At 47.7% G+C, this 12,205-nt stretch overlaps 1 protein-coding gene across 1 annotated transcript in view; it reads right to left on the minus strand.

Annotated features, from left to right (window-relative positions):
* The window catches only part of PARVA (parvin alpha), a 166,672-nt gene that overhangs the window by 154,049 nt on the left and 418 nt on the right, over nucleotides 1-12,205 (minus strand). The window lies entirely within an intron of this gene.

A 12,205-nucleotide genomic window follows, 5' to 3' on the forward strand; every position in this document is an offset into this window, starting at 1 on the left:
GAGAGAAAGAAAGAAAAAAAGAAACCAGAGCACATCCCCACCTCATCCAAAGCCTTTGAGAACTCCATGTCCTGTGTTAAAATCCAGCCTCACCTCCGTGTGCAAATGACAATGCCATGACATACACGTGCTAATGATCTTAAGCTCAGGACAGAGGTCCTGGCTGAAAGCGTAACTTGGGAGGTTACCAACACATGCAGGTAGGAGATGAAATGGTCATCCACACTCCCATGAAAAGTAATAAGCCAGTGCTCCCAACACTCCACAAACGCCAACTCTCTGACCTCAGACATATGAGCCGGGTTGATCCCCCGAGGTCCCCCGTTTAAGAGCATCAGCCAGACCACGAATCACACTTCCCGGAACTAGTAATACTTAACAGGTGAAGTAGCTGGGAGCCCAAATCACTTAAATTGATGTCATAACATTTGAAAAGCTGACATTCAGGCCCTACAAACTGAAGGACAATTGCTATCTATCCAATTCATGGCCCTGGACTCCTGTTTCCCACCTGCTCCAACACCAATTTAAGCAATCCTGAACTTTGATATCCACGGCAGAATGTCTCAGATTTATTGAAGTGTCAGGTCTGGATTGTGCTAACGTCCACCCCTGGCAGGGCCATTACAAGGTGTGAAATCTGGGTGCCCATCACCCCGGCCAAGTTGAGCACAGTGACAATCACAAGGAACGAATCAATCTGCTTCTCCATAGTTATCATGGGAGCCTTGTAATTTGCCATAATGACAAGCACAGAGGAAAAGCAGGCAGAGGGACCGTTCTGTTCTCCAGGCACTCAGGACATGTCCTGGAGGGGCACTGGGCCCACCAAGGGGGGCCTTGCAACTGTCAGCCAAGAGGCAGTTGCTTTCCTTGCAAAGGACTATTCTGGCACTTGCCCGTGTCCTGGGTTGCTTTAAAATGGAATTGTGTTCCTCTCCTTTTGTGTTTTGCAAACAGCATAAAACTGTTGGTCCCTACTGCCCCTGTTTCTCCTAGCTGTCACTATTAGCTACCTGTCATCTACAGGTCATCCCACCAGGGCCGGGAGCCAGCAACAGCTCAGCCTTATGGTAAAAAGGAAAACCCCTCTCCACTGGGAGGGAAGTTTATTTCCATGCCTGGCAGAACTAAGTGAGATGAGTGAGGCAAGACCCAGGGTTCCTGTGTAAACACTGGCAGCTCCTTACCTACCTCCCCTTGCGGGGCTAGTGATTTCTGAGTTCACATTGAGGCTGTAGGCTTCCCTGCCCCTCACCTGCTCAGCTGGAGTCCTGACTTACCTGCTAAGTTTTGCCAGTGTCTGTCCACAAGCCCCTGAATCTGAGACCCCATCCTGGACTTGGATAAGCCTCCCTGAATCAGAACTTGGGCACCTAACAGACTCCATGAACCTCTGCATCCTGCCACCTCAATGCCTGCCCTGACAAAACTGGAATGCCCTGTCCCCTAAACTTGGAGAGTGAGGCCGCAGACCCTGTTCCTGAAGCCCTCTCTCATTTTGCCTCTGCACAGGGGCTACAGCCAAAGCCATGTTGGCTAATAATTGTATTGAATTGAAAAGTCAATGTAATCCTGCAACCGGCAGATTAATGGTCTACTGATGAATACATCCTGGGAAAAAGTGCAGATCCTGTTCCAGGGAGCACCTTTGTGTTTTGGGGAGCCCTGTGACCTGGGTTTATGTCACTGTGGGAGCAGAAACAGGCCAGCAGCCTCACCTCCTTACAGTCCCACATCATCACCATCATGATCCCCAGGAGACCCGCTGCGTTTTCATGAAGAGTGTCATTCATGCCTCCTCAGTGCCAGGCTGGAATTTTCACAGCACAGAAGAGGGGAGTGGCCTCTGGATTTTAAAAGAGATAAGGAAATGAGTGAAGGGAATGCAGTGTGATTCAAGGATGATCACTGTCTCAATGCCCTGAGACACCACTCCCAGTGAGGGAGTCAAGTAACTCTCCAGAAACACTCCCTGGGGTGCAGGGTGTGATGACTACATGCTCCAACTGGCTCACATCCATTCTTAGCAGATGAAATGACACCTGACTGCTGACTCTTGATTCAGGTTGAGGAAACTGAGCCCTGGAGGCATTGGCCCAGCCCACAGAATCAAGATCCACTGGAAACTCAGAAGGCTCCTGAATCCTAGCCTTTCTCTCTCATCGGCCTGGGGTAAGGAGGGGTTGCTTCCTCTGGCTTCAAAACCCTGCTTGCAAGCGCCATGTGTCCTAAGGGGTACTTGACCATAGCAACCTAAATTTGTCCACCGTAGCACTTAGCCCACTGTCTTGCCATGACCTCCCATTTGTGGTTACTAAGTGTGGGGCAAGTCCAAAAATTCTGAAGTCGGGAGGTGGGGAGGAAGGGATCAAGATAAGGAGGGACTTGTTGACCAAACCGTCACTGGGTCTCACATGAAGTGGGGGAGAACTCAGCACGGCAGGGGGTCACTGTGAGTCACAAGGGAACTTTAAGGAAAACCATTCCAAAGGCACCTTGGGCCCTGTTAGAAGAGCAGGCAACTTGGGTTGATATACCCGGCCACATACGGATGGAAAGATGGCCCCAAGAGAATGTTCTGAAATAAAGACCTATGAGAGCTTACTGAGAACATGTTACTGGACAGAAGAGTTACTGACCCATCACCCTCCCACCCCACACCACGACTTCGGTGACCTGGTCTTGCCAGCCGAAAGCAAACAGAAACTTCCTGCCTGACAGTGTTGGTTTTACTTTCCAACCCAGACCCTAAAGCAGGAATTTCTCTTTGGTTCTCAGTGATAAACTCTGTGTTATACAAGCCAACTTGTTACCCTTGGACCCTATACCTGTACTTCTGGGGCTCTAGCCTAGGAAAATTATTCTTAATTTTTAAAAAAGCTTTGGCAGCATTATTTCTAGGAAAAAAAAGAGAGAGGATCCAAAGAAATGGATAAGTGAGAAAGAGAACATTCACTCAGTGAATATTATGTACCTCTAAAAAGTATGTTTAGTAAGATGTGTAACACATATTTAAATATTAATAAATGAAAAATAGTTACAGAATTGTTATCTATGTAATGTACATGGCATACTTACAATTATAAAAAAAGTTATAATGAAGAAAAAGAATGGGCAGAAGTAAATCAAAATTTTATAATAGTGATTGCCTTTGAGAGGGAATTTGCATGGCTGTGTTCTATCTTCCCATAAATCCCAAAAGCATGTTAATTTTATAATAGGGAAAAAAACCACTTTTATTAGGAAAATAGACGCTAAGCAATTTGATTCATTCTTTATTCCCCCAAGAAAGTGTGCCATAGTAAAGAATATCTGTGTTTCGGGGCGCCTGGGTGGCTCAGTCAGTTAAGCCTCCAACTTCAGCTCAGGTCAAGATCTCACAGCTCATGAGTTCAAGCCCCGTGTTGGGCTCTCTGCTGACAGCCTGGAGCCCAGAGCCTGCTTCAGATCCTGTGTCTCCATCTCTCTCTGCACCTCCCCCATTCATGTTCTCTGTCTCTCAAAAATAAATGTTAAAAAAAAACTATTTTAAATAGAATATTTCTGTTTCAACTAAGTTCACGGCTTCTTCCATCCGTGGCCTACGTTCTCCCTAAGACTGGTGTGAAGGGAACAAGGACACTAGCCACAAAGATGGGTTTTCTCAGGCCTTAGCACGCTGGTGTGTTCACAGCAACAGAATGATCACTTAGTACATGCTAGTAGAACCAGATTTCCTGTGAGTCCTACAGTGAGCCGCACTCCATGCAAACGTGTGTCCCAGGCCATAGCAAAGACACAGCATCTACAATTACCCTTGTGTGCTTGTCAATGAACAGGACTAAGTGATAAAGTCCCTCCACAACGGTACCAGATTCCTGGTAGGAGGAGGTAGTTTTATAACACTCGCACACCCACAAGCACACACCTGGAAGTTGAGGCCTGGATGGAATCAGAGGATCAGGATTGTCGTCCAAGGTTAGGCAGAGTTTGAAATAAGGGGACACCCTCAGTAGGAAACAGATGCCCACTGATGTCTTGGGCAGTTCGCCATTTGCAGAGAAGCTGTTTAGGACCTGGTCCCAGGCAAGGCACGTGGGTGCAAACCTGGCAGAACAGACCTAACTCCTGCCCTCCCAGAGACCACAGGGGAAAGAATGGAAGGATGAGATGCAGGGCCCAAGGTAGATGAGGCCTCCTTGTCCTGGGAGCTCTAGTCCTCAGACAAAACCGTCACGGGGGGTTTCTTACTGATTTCAGGCCGCAGAGCATAGTGAAAACTTAACAGACGTTAATACCTTTTTTTAAGTCTTTCATTTTTTTAGATTTTGTTGTTATTGGAATTGTTGTGGAGCTCTCCCCAAATGTGTTTTTCCATGACAGTGGGTAGTGATCTCAGATGCTTACAAATGTTTACAGGAGGATTTCATCTCTTCTGTACTCATGTCTGAAACATAATTATGAACTGCACTTGTTAACCAAACAGAGGTATTCCATGAGACAACGATTCCTAATATGGAGGTGTCCTTGGGCCGCGGCCCACTTATCCTGCTTCCCATCTCCTCCTCCCGACACAGAGGTGCCTTCATTAGTGGAGGAAAGAAAGAGGTCTTTGTGATGATGTCATTCCCAGACCACCCTACACAGACAATAAAACTGAATTTGAGAGAAGCCTGGTGAAATGAGAGCTCAGAAATCATAGAAACCAGAGCTGCAAGGGCCCTCGGAGGTGAGGTAGCCCAACCCGCCGATGTTAGAAAGGGGCCAAGAGGAAGAGGCCTAAGATTACACAGCCAATTAGCAGGGGACTATTTTCACCAAAGTAGACATGGAGAAATTCACTGCACGGAAACTCCAGTATCGTGAGGTGTTAAATATTATGCGAGGTAGGAGGGCTCCTGGAAGGGGTCTCTCATCACGTGGTGTGACAGGCACACCCACAGATGGTCGCACTGCAGTGTGGTCCATGCTACGACAGAGCCACGGCCAAGGTAGGGTGGGACCACAGAGAAGGAAGCACGTGGCTTCCTGGGGGAGCTAAGGAAGGCAGCAAGCAGAAGGGGATCTCTGAACTGGGTTTTAATGACTGAATAGAAATCTCTTGTATAGAGAAAGGAAAAGGGTCATTCTGGAAATGTGGAACAGCATGTTCAGAGGTTAAAACATGTCAAAGAACATGATGTGTTTGAGAAATAAAGGGTGCTTTGGGGTGGCTAAAATGGAGGCTTCCTGAAAGGGAATCAGAGGCAAGACCAGAAGGGGAGACTAAGGTGGGAATAGGCGGACGCCCTGGGACCCCACGCCCTCCCACCTTCCTCCATCCCTCTGGCCACTCCTGCTCGCCTCTCTCCACAGGTCCGCAGTGTTCAAACGCCTTGGGGCTCAGGCCCTGGACCTCTTCTACTTTCTAGCCCAGACACTTGCCCCCAGAACTCCAAGAGGACATCATCCTTGTGCTTAAAGAAAACGTATATTGGCAAAAGGATGAAGGGAGGATTGAACAAAAAAGGACCAGAGGACTAGCAGGGTGGATGCTACAACATTTCAGGTGGAAAATAAAAACAGTAAAATTTTATGAAACAAAGCCTTCTCAAAGAAGACAATGAGCACTTGTGAGGCCTGACCCGAGGCAGGGAGGAAGGTCAAATCGAAGGGCCTCCCTGGCAGCTTGCTGTGAAACAGAGCAGGGGCGAGCCCACCTCTGCCCATAGGCCAGAGCTAGCCTGCCAACCATTTCTGTCCAGCCCGCCTGCTAAGAATGGCTTTCCCATTTTCAAATGACTGAAAACGAATAAGACGATTTTGTGACACATGAAAATTACACGAAATTCAAATTTCAGGGTCCATAACTCAGTTTTGTGAACACAGACACAGGTGTTCATTCACCTATTATCTATGGTAACAAGGGCAGGCCTAGGACAGGCTGGGGGGAGGGGCAGCAAAGCCTTGAATATTTACTATTTGCCTTCTTAAAAAAAATTTTTTTTTAATGTTTGTATTTTTTATAGAGACAGAGCGTCAGTGGGGAAGGGGCAGAGAGAAAGGGAAGCACAGAATCAGAAGAAGGCTCCAGGCCCAACGTGGGGCTCAAACCCATGAACGTGAGATCATGACTTGAGCCAAAGTCAGATGCTTAGCTGACTGAACCACCCAGGTGCCCCACTATTTGCCCGACAAGAAAAGGTGGCCGACCTCTAAAATAGAGGATGACCACAGACTCAGGCAACTGGTGGGGTGGTAGAAGATGAAAAGAGAATTGAGGCAAGCAGGCTGTGTAGTGATTCCCTCGAGGGAATGCTGACTTGGAGGGCCTTGTGGCACCCACAGGAGATGATGGAAAGATGCATCTGGACTACAGGCGAGAGATCTGGATTTAAGATATGGGCATCCATGGGCAGACGGCCGTTGAAGACATGGGAGTAGGTGAGATAATCCATAGGAGAGAAAGAAAAAAAAAAGAAACACAGCCCAAATCAGAGGGCAAAGCCGTGAAGTCAGAACCCCAGGAAATGCTACTGAGGGGATAAACAGACAAGAAAAGTCCGAGAAGGAACCCGAGAAAGACTAGTAAGAGACACAGGGGGCAATTTCAGTGTGAATAAGGTCAAGGGAGAGGATGTTTTAAGGAAAAGACAGAGCTGAAAAAGATGTCAGGAGTCCAAGCACAATCAAGACAGGAAAGGAGATGATGGGTCCTGGAGGCCTCAGCCAGGGAAGCCTGAATGGTGGGAACAGGTGGACGCCCTGGGACTCCGTGCCCTCCCACCTTCCTCCATTTCTCTGGCCACTCCTGCTCAGCCTCTCTCCACAGGTCTGCAGTATCCAAAAGCCTTGGGGCTCAGGCCCTGGACTTTCAGCCCAGATACCTCCCCCCAGAACTGGGCTCTCGGAACTAACTGTGACTTTAGCATGGCCACTGTCAAGTCCAGCGGGCACCTCTCCGGGCCAGGCCCCACCTGCTTTCTCCCCAGACCAGCCCTTCCGGGGCACTTCTCCAGCTCAGTCAGTCAGTCCTGCCTCTCCAGTTGTTCAAACCCAAATCCCTGGAGTCATCTCAATTCTCTTCTCATCGTCCCTCCAAACTTTCAGGAAATGCTACCTGCCACCTCTTCAAACCACATCCAGGGTTCGGTGTCCACCCCTCCACTCCAGGCCACCACCACCCTCCCAGGGTCGTCACAGCAGCCTCCTAGCTTGCATCCCTGCTTTCACCTCTGCCCCCCTCCATCACTTAGCAGCACCAACGATCCTGCTGAAACAGAAGTGCAGTCATGTTATTCCTCTACGCACCCCCCATACCTTCCCATCTCATTCTGAGTAAAGGCTCCAGTCATACAATTGCCTCCAGGGTCCCACACAACCTGCCCCCACCCTCAGTCTAATCCCTGAGACCTCACTACCTTCCACAACGGTGCTTGCTCTCTCCTCCAGTCAGGGAGACCTCCTTGCTGGTTCTCAGTATATCAGGTCCACTCCTGCCTCAGGGCCTTTGAATTCACCATTCCTGCTGCCTGCATGGCTCTTTTCCAAGATATGCATATGGCTCTCTCCCTCACTTCCCTCAAGTCTTTATCAGAAATACCCTGCTCAGGGTGACTGGGTAGCTCAGCTAAGTGAGCATCCAACTAGATTTCAGCTCAGGTCATGATCCCAGGGTCATGGGATTGAGATCTCCATCGGGCTCTGTGCTGGGTGTGGAGCCTGCTTAGGATTCTTTCTCTCCCTCCCTCCCTCCCTCCCACACTTTTTCTCTCTCTCCCTCTCTCTCCCCTTCCCTCCCTCCCCCTCTGCCCTTCTCCCCAATTTGTGCTCTCTCTCCCGCTCTCTAAAATTAAAAAAAACAGAAACAAAACACCCTTCTCAGGGAGGTCTTTCTTAGTCATCCTATTTTACACTGTCAACAATCATCTCTCATCTGTCAACACTCTATGTTCCATTTCCTGCTTTATTTTGCTCTAAAGCCCCTATCACTACTCTAATGTTACACACATAATTTACCAGTTTATCTTGTTTATTATCTGTCTCCACTGCTAGAATGTAAGCTCCATGAGGGCAGGACTTTTTGTGTTTCCCCCCCCATACACACACAACACCCCAGTGCCTAGCACAGTGCCTGGCACATGGTAAGTACCCAGTAAATGAGTAATGCAAGAGTGAGGATAGTGGGTTAGGAAGTGACTAGGAGATAAGAAAGGGAAAGCCAGTATAGGCAACTCTTTCAAGACCTCTGGTTGAGTAGCTTAAGAGGAAATCAGCATGAGGAGATTTTCTTTAAATGGGAAAGACATTTACAGCGTGTTAGGGGGAGAGTAGCTATGAAAGACACTGAGAATATGAGGCCAAGGGTATCTAGCTATGTCAAGGCTGGGAGGAAGCAGAAATGGATGGCCTCACAAACAAGAGGACAAGGGATCTCTCCGAAGGGACTAGGGCAGGAAAGGAGGTGCAGATCTGGGGGAATGAAGGGAAACTGAACAAGTTCACACCCGGTACACAGTTTTCGATCTCAAAGTCTGAGTTCGAGCTTGAGCGGTGAGGGCGTGAGGCGGCACTTGGAAAACTGTAATGCATACTGCTTAGGGGAGAAGAGGATGCCTCAGCAGTGCTGGGGGTCCCCCATCCCCAAAACCATAAATCTGTTGCAGAGTTTCAGGATTTTCCCCAGCTACACTGGAAGGCCAATGATAACCAAAGGTGTAAGCCCTAGTATTGTTATAAAATTATTAAATTAAAGCCCTATTGGATGCTTCGGGCACTAGACAAAATGCTAAGCTCTAAGGGATAATAAATAGATGGGTAAATGATAGGAATAATCATTGTTGCTGACCCAATTCAGGGCACCTCTCGTTGGTCAATACAATTCAAGACGGTGTCCCTGGAAAGAGCAAGTCTTGATTGAGGACAGATCTGAAGGAACAAGGGGCCCTTTGGCAAAGGAGTCTGAAAGGCTAGTCTAAGGACGTACACGAGAGGGCTGTGCCTGGCCTAAATGAGGACCGGAACCTCAAAAGAGAAAATCCACAGTGAAAAACAGAGCCAGTTAACTACAACTCATGAAAATGGGCCAAGATATTCTAAAATGCTGAAACTGACATTTTGGAATCAGGAGTAGTGGCCGTGCAAGGAAAGATCCCTAGTTTCCAAATGGACCAAAGCAGGATTATAAGGGTTTCATAATGTCATGAGCTCCTTGGTTATCTGCAAAACCCACAGAATCTTCTGCAGTCCATAATGAAAAGCCTATTTCAAATTAAAGACTATGTCCAACTAAACTATCAATTTTAATAGCTGCCATTCCTTATTCATACCATGCTATGCACGTTACATACTTTATATCCATTTTATAGATGAAGAAACAGATGCTTGGAGAGATAAGGAAGTTGTCCTGTCATAGCAATAAATAAGGGGCTGGACCAGAAATCAAACCCAAAGGTGTTTGGTTTTAACTTCTATCATGCTTTTAACCTCTATTTTCTCTTTCTAATGTTATTTTTTTCTTATTGAAAACACAGGAATGATGACTAGTTTTAAAATACTCTTATAAGATTTCTAGTCATTCTTTGATGTATGCAGTAGGTATTCTCAGGAAGGCCTATTTTTATATGAAATTATTGACTAAGTAATCTAACATGTATTATGTCTTTCCAACCTTTGTGTCCTACAGTGGGACAAAAGGTGTCATGTGAATGAATGGCAGTCCTTGGGCCCAGGAGAATTCAGTGCTCAAGCACTGAGCTAATATGTAGATAGACTATTATCAATGACCTTGAGGAATCATATTCTAGAAAATTAGGAGGGTGGGAGTAGAAGCCAGCAGTTTCTGCAAAGAACAGAGCTGTTGGTTTATGCACAATCTAGCCCTACCATTATTGAAGTGACAGTTAGCGGGCCCGTAACAGACACAGCAATGACCACTGAGACCCAGCACGCACATGCCAAGAGCAGGTCATTTCAGACCAACCCCGCTGCCTTCTTTGAGCTCACACAACTACCACCTGTGGTGGCAAGCAGCTGGGGCTGGGCAATGGGCCCCTTCACAAGAAGCCTGTGCGCTTCAACTCACCGCTTCTATCCCCTGAATTAGTTAACAGGCTAAGTCACAGAATCAGGACTTAACAGTTAAGTATAGCCAAAGACACGAATAAGATCTTGCACCTGGTCTCAAAAACCCAATGGAGTCAATCTGAGATAGGGAAAGGAATGGTTCAGGAGCAACAAACTAAGAATATCTGAGTCAGGGTGTTCCTGGCTGGTTCGGTGGGCGTCCAGTGTTGGCTCAGGTTATGATCTTGTGGATCATGAATTTGAGCTCTGCATCAGGCTCTGTGCTGACAGCTCAGAGCCTGGAGCCTGCTTTGGCTTCTGTGTCTCCCTCTCTCTCTCTGCCCCTCCCCTACTCCCTCTCTCAAAAATAAATAATAAAACACTTTTAAGAATGTCTTTGCATAAGTCGATAGCAAACTCAGAGAGAAGAGTGTGATGTAGCTGACAGAATAAGGAAGAACAGCTTTGGCTGCATGGCTGGAACCTGGCATCTGTGCTAGAACAAAGGAGGGGGGCACCCTGTCCAAACCTGGAGTAGGCTACCACACTACTGTGTGGTCCGCCGGGCAGCCCACTTCGAGAGGGTCTGCTAGTGATTTTCATTTCCCCCAGTCCCCACTATGGTGTCTGCACTGCTCTGTGCCCTGAGGAAGCGGGCCCCTACACATTGCATTGCCCAGATTCCTTGCCCTGGTGACTTCCCACTGGGTCCAGCCAATCAGAAGCACCAGCAAGATATTCAAGGGCAAGAAGAAAGAACACACGGAGTATCTCTTGTGCCAATGTCTCCCTGCTCTTCTCCACATTCCTGACAGCGGCTGTGTCTCTGTCCAGTATCAGGCAGTACCCCCTTCTGTGGTCCCAGCTCTCATAGCATTCTTTCTGGGTTCCCTTACCCCTGCCCTCACCTCTGCAAATAGTCCCTTCACTATGGTATTTTCAAAATCCTGAATCAGTTGACCCTGTTTCCTGCAGGGCTCCCTAATGAACCCAAAGGCGTAGGAGGCCAAAAAAAAAAAAAATGCCCAGAAGGACCAACTATAGGAACAGTGGATGTCTGTGCTGGTGAAGGGAAGACTCCAGGAAACAGGCTAAGCCACCTGAAAGAAGTGAAGGGCTGCTCTCAGACTCATTCTCCAGGCTCCATGAACAATAGTAGATACAGAGAGACCAACTCTGTATTTTTTACCATAAACTTTTCTCAAAAGTTGGCGAAGGCGGGGTGGGCACTCTCAATAGGTCACAAACTTCAGAAACTCTGATTGTTACGTCTTAGCTAGAGAGCCCATACCAGGAATACAGTCGGAAAACGTGAGAAGGGTAGTTTAGGGCTTTCCAAGCCAGGAGTTCACTACTCAGACTGTGTTTTACCCAAATAACCAACCCGGGGGAAAATCAGTTTTGCTCACTCCAATATAGAAAATAAAAGTTTAGTTAAGTTTGATAATTCTCAGCACTGATGTTCTTTTTTACACTTTCAGATACCTCAAAAACAAGGAACTTATTTTACATCTCGGCATCACAGCCTTCAAGAGGATTATTCCCAAACCACTAACCAGTCTATGAAAAATTTTCATCAAGCAACTTCTATCGACACATCTATCACTAGAACTTCTTCAGAACTGTCACCTTACTTTTCAAACCAAAATCCAAGATGTGAAATCTGCTAATGAGACAAAATGTTTTACATGCCAAATGTCCTGGGGGGTAAGGGGAAGGAAGATCACCTCAATCTATCCTGGTAGGGGAAAAGAAAATGTTTTTTACAAGAGCCCTCAACTCCTGAGTTCACAGAAGGGGCACGACGCGTGATGCTAAATGTGTCTAATACGAGTTTTCTCCGTGACTGCGAGTTCCTCATTTATTCCAAGGCCCGACCGCTAGGAAAGCCAATTTTTCCACTCATTCATTCAACAAACATTTGAGGCTGATCACTAAGTGCGCCCTACTGGTCCGTGGGGGGGGACACGGGATCCAGGGCCGATCGATGCTGTCTCTGGAATTCCGTGGGTCAGGAAACGAGCTGCTTTGAAAGGCCAACGATGGCAACGGGTGCGGCGCCCAGAAAGTTTCCGCAGAAATTTGGGGAACGCGGGCCTTCGGGCGCGGAGAGGGCGGCGGCGCGGGCCTCCGGAAGAACGCCGCCTCCGGCGGGGTCCCGGCCGCCCCCTCGGGCCTC

Source organism: Suricata suricatta, chromosome 11, assembly GCF_006229205.1.
Source record: "Suricata suricatta isolate VVHF042 chromosome 11, meerkat_22Aug2017_6uvM2_HiC, whole genome shotgun sequence".
Taxonomy (NCBI): Eukaryota; Metazoa; Chordata; class Mammalia; order Carnivora; family Herpestidae; genus Suricata; species Suricata suricatta.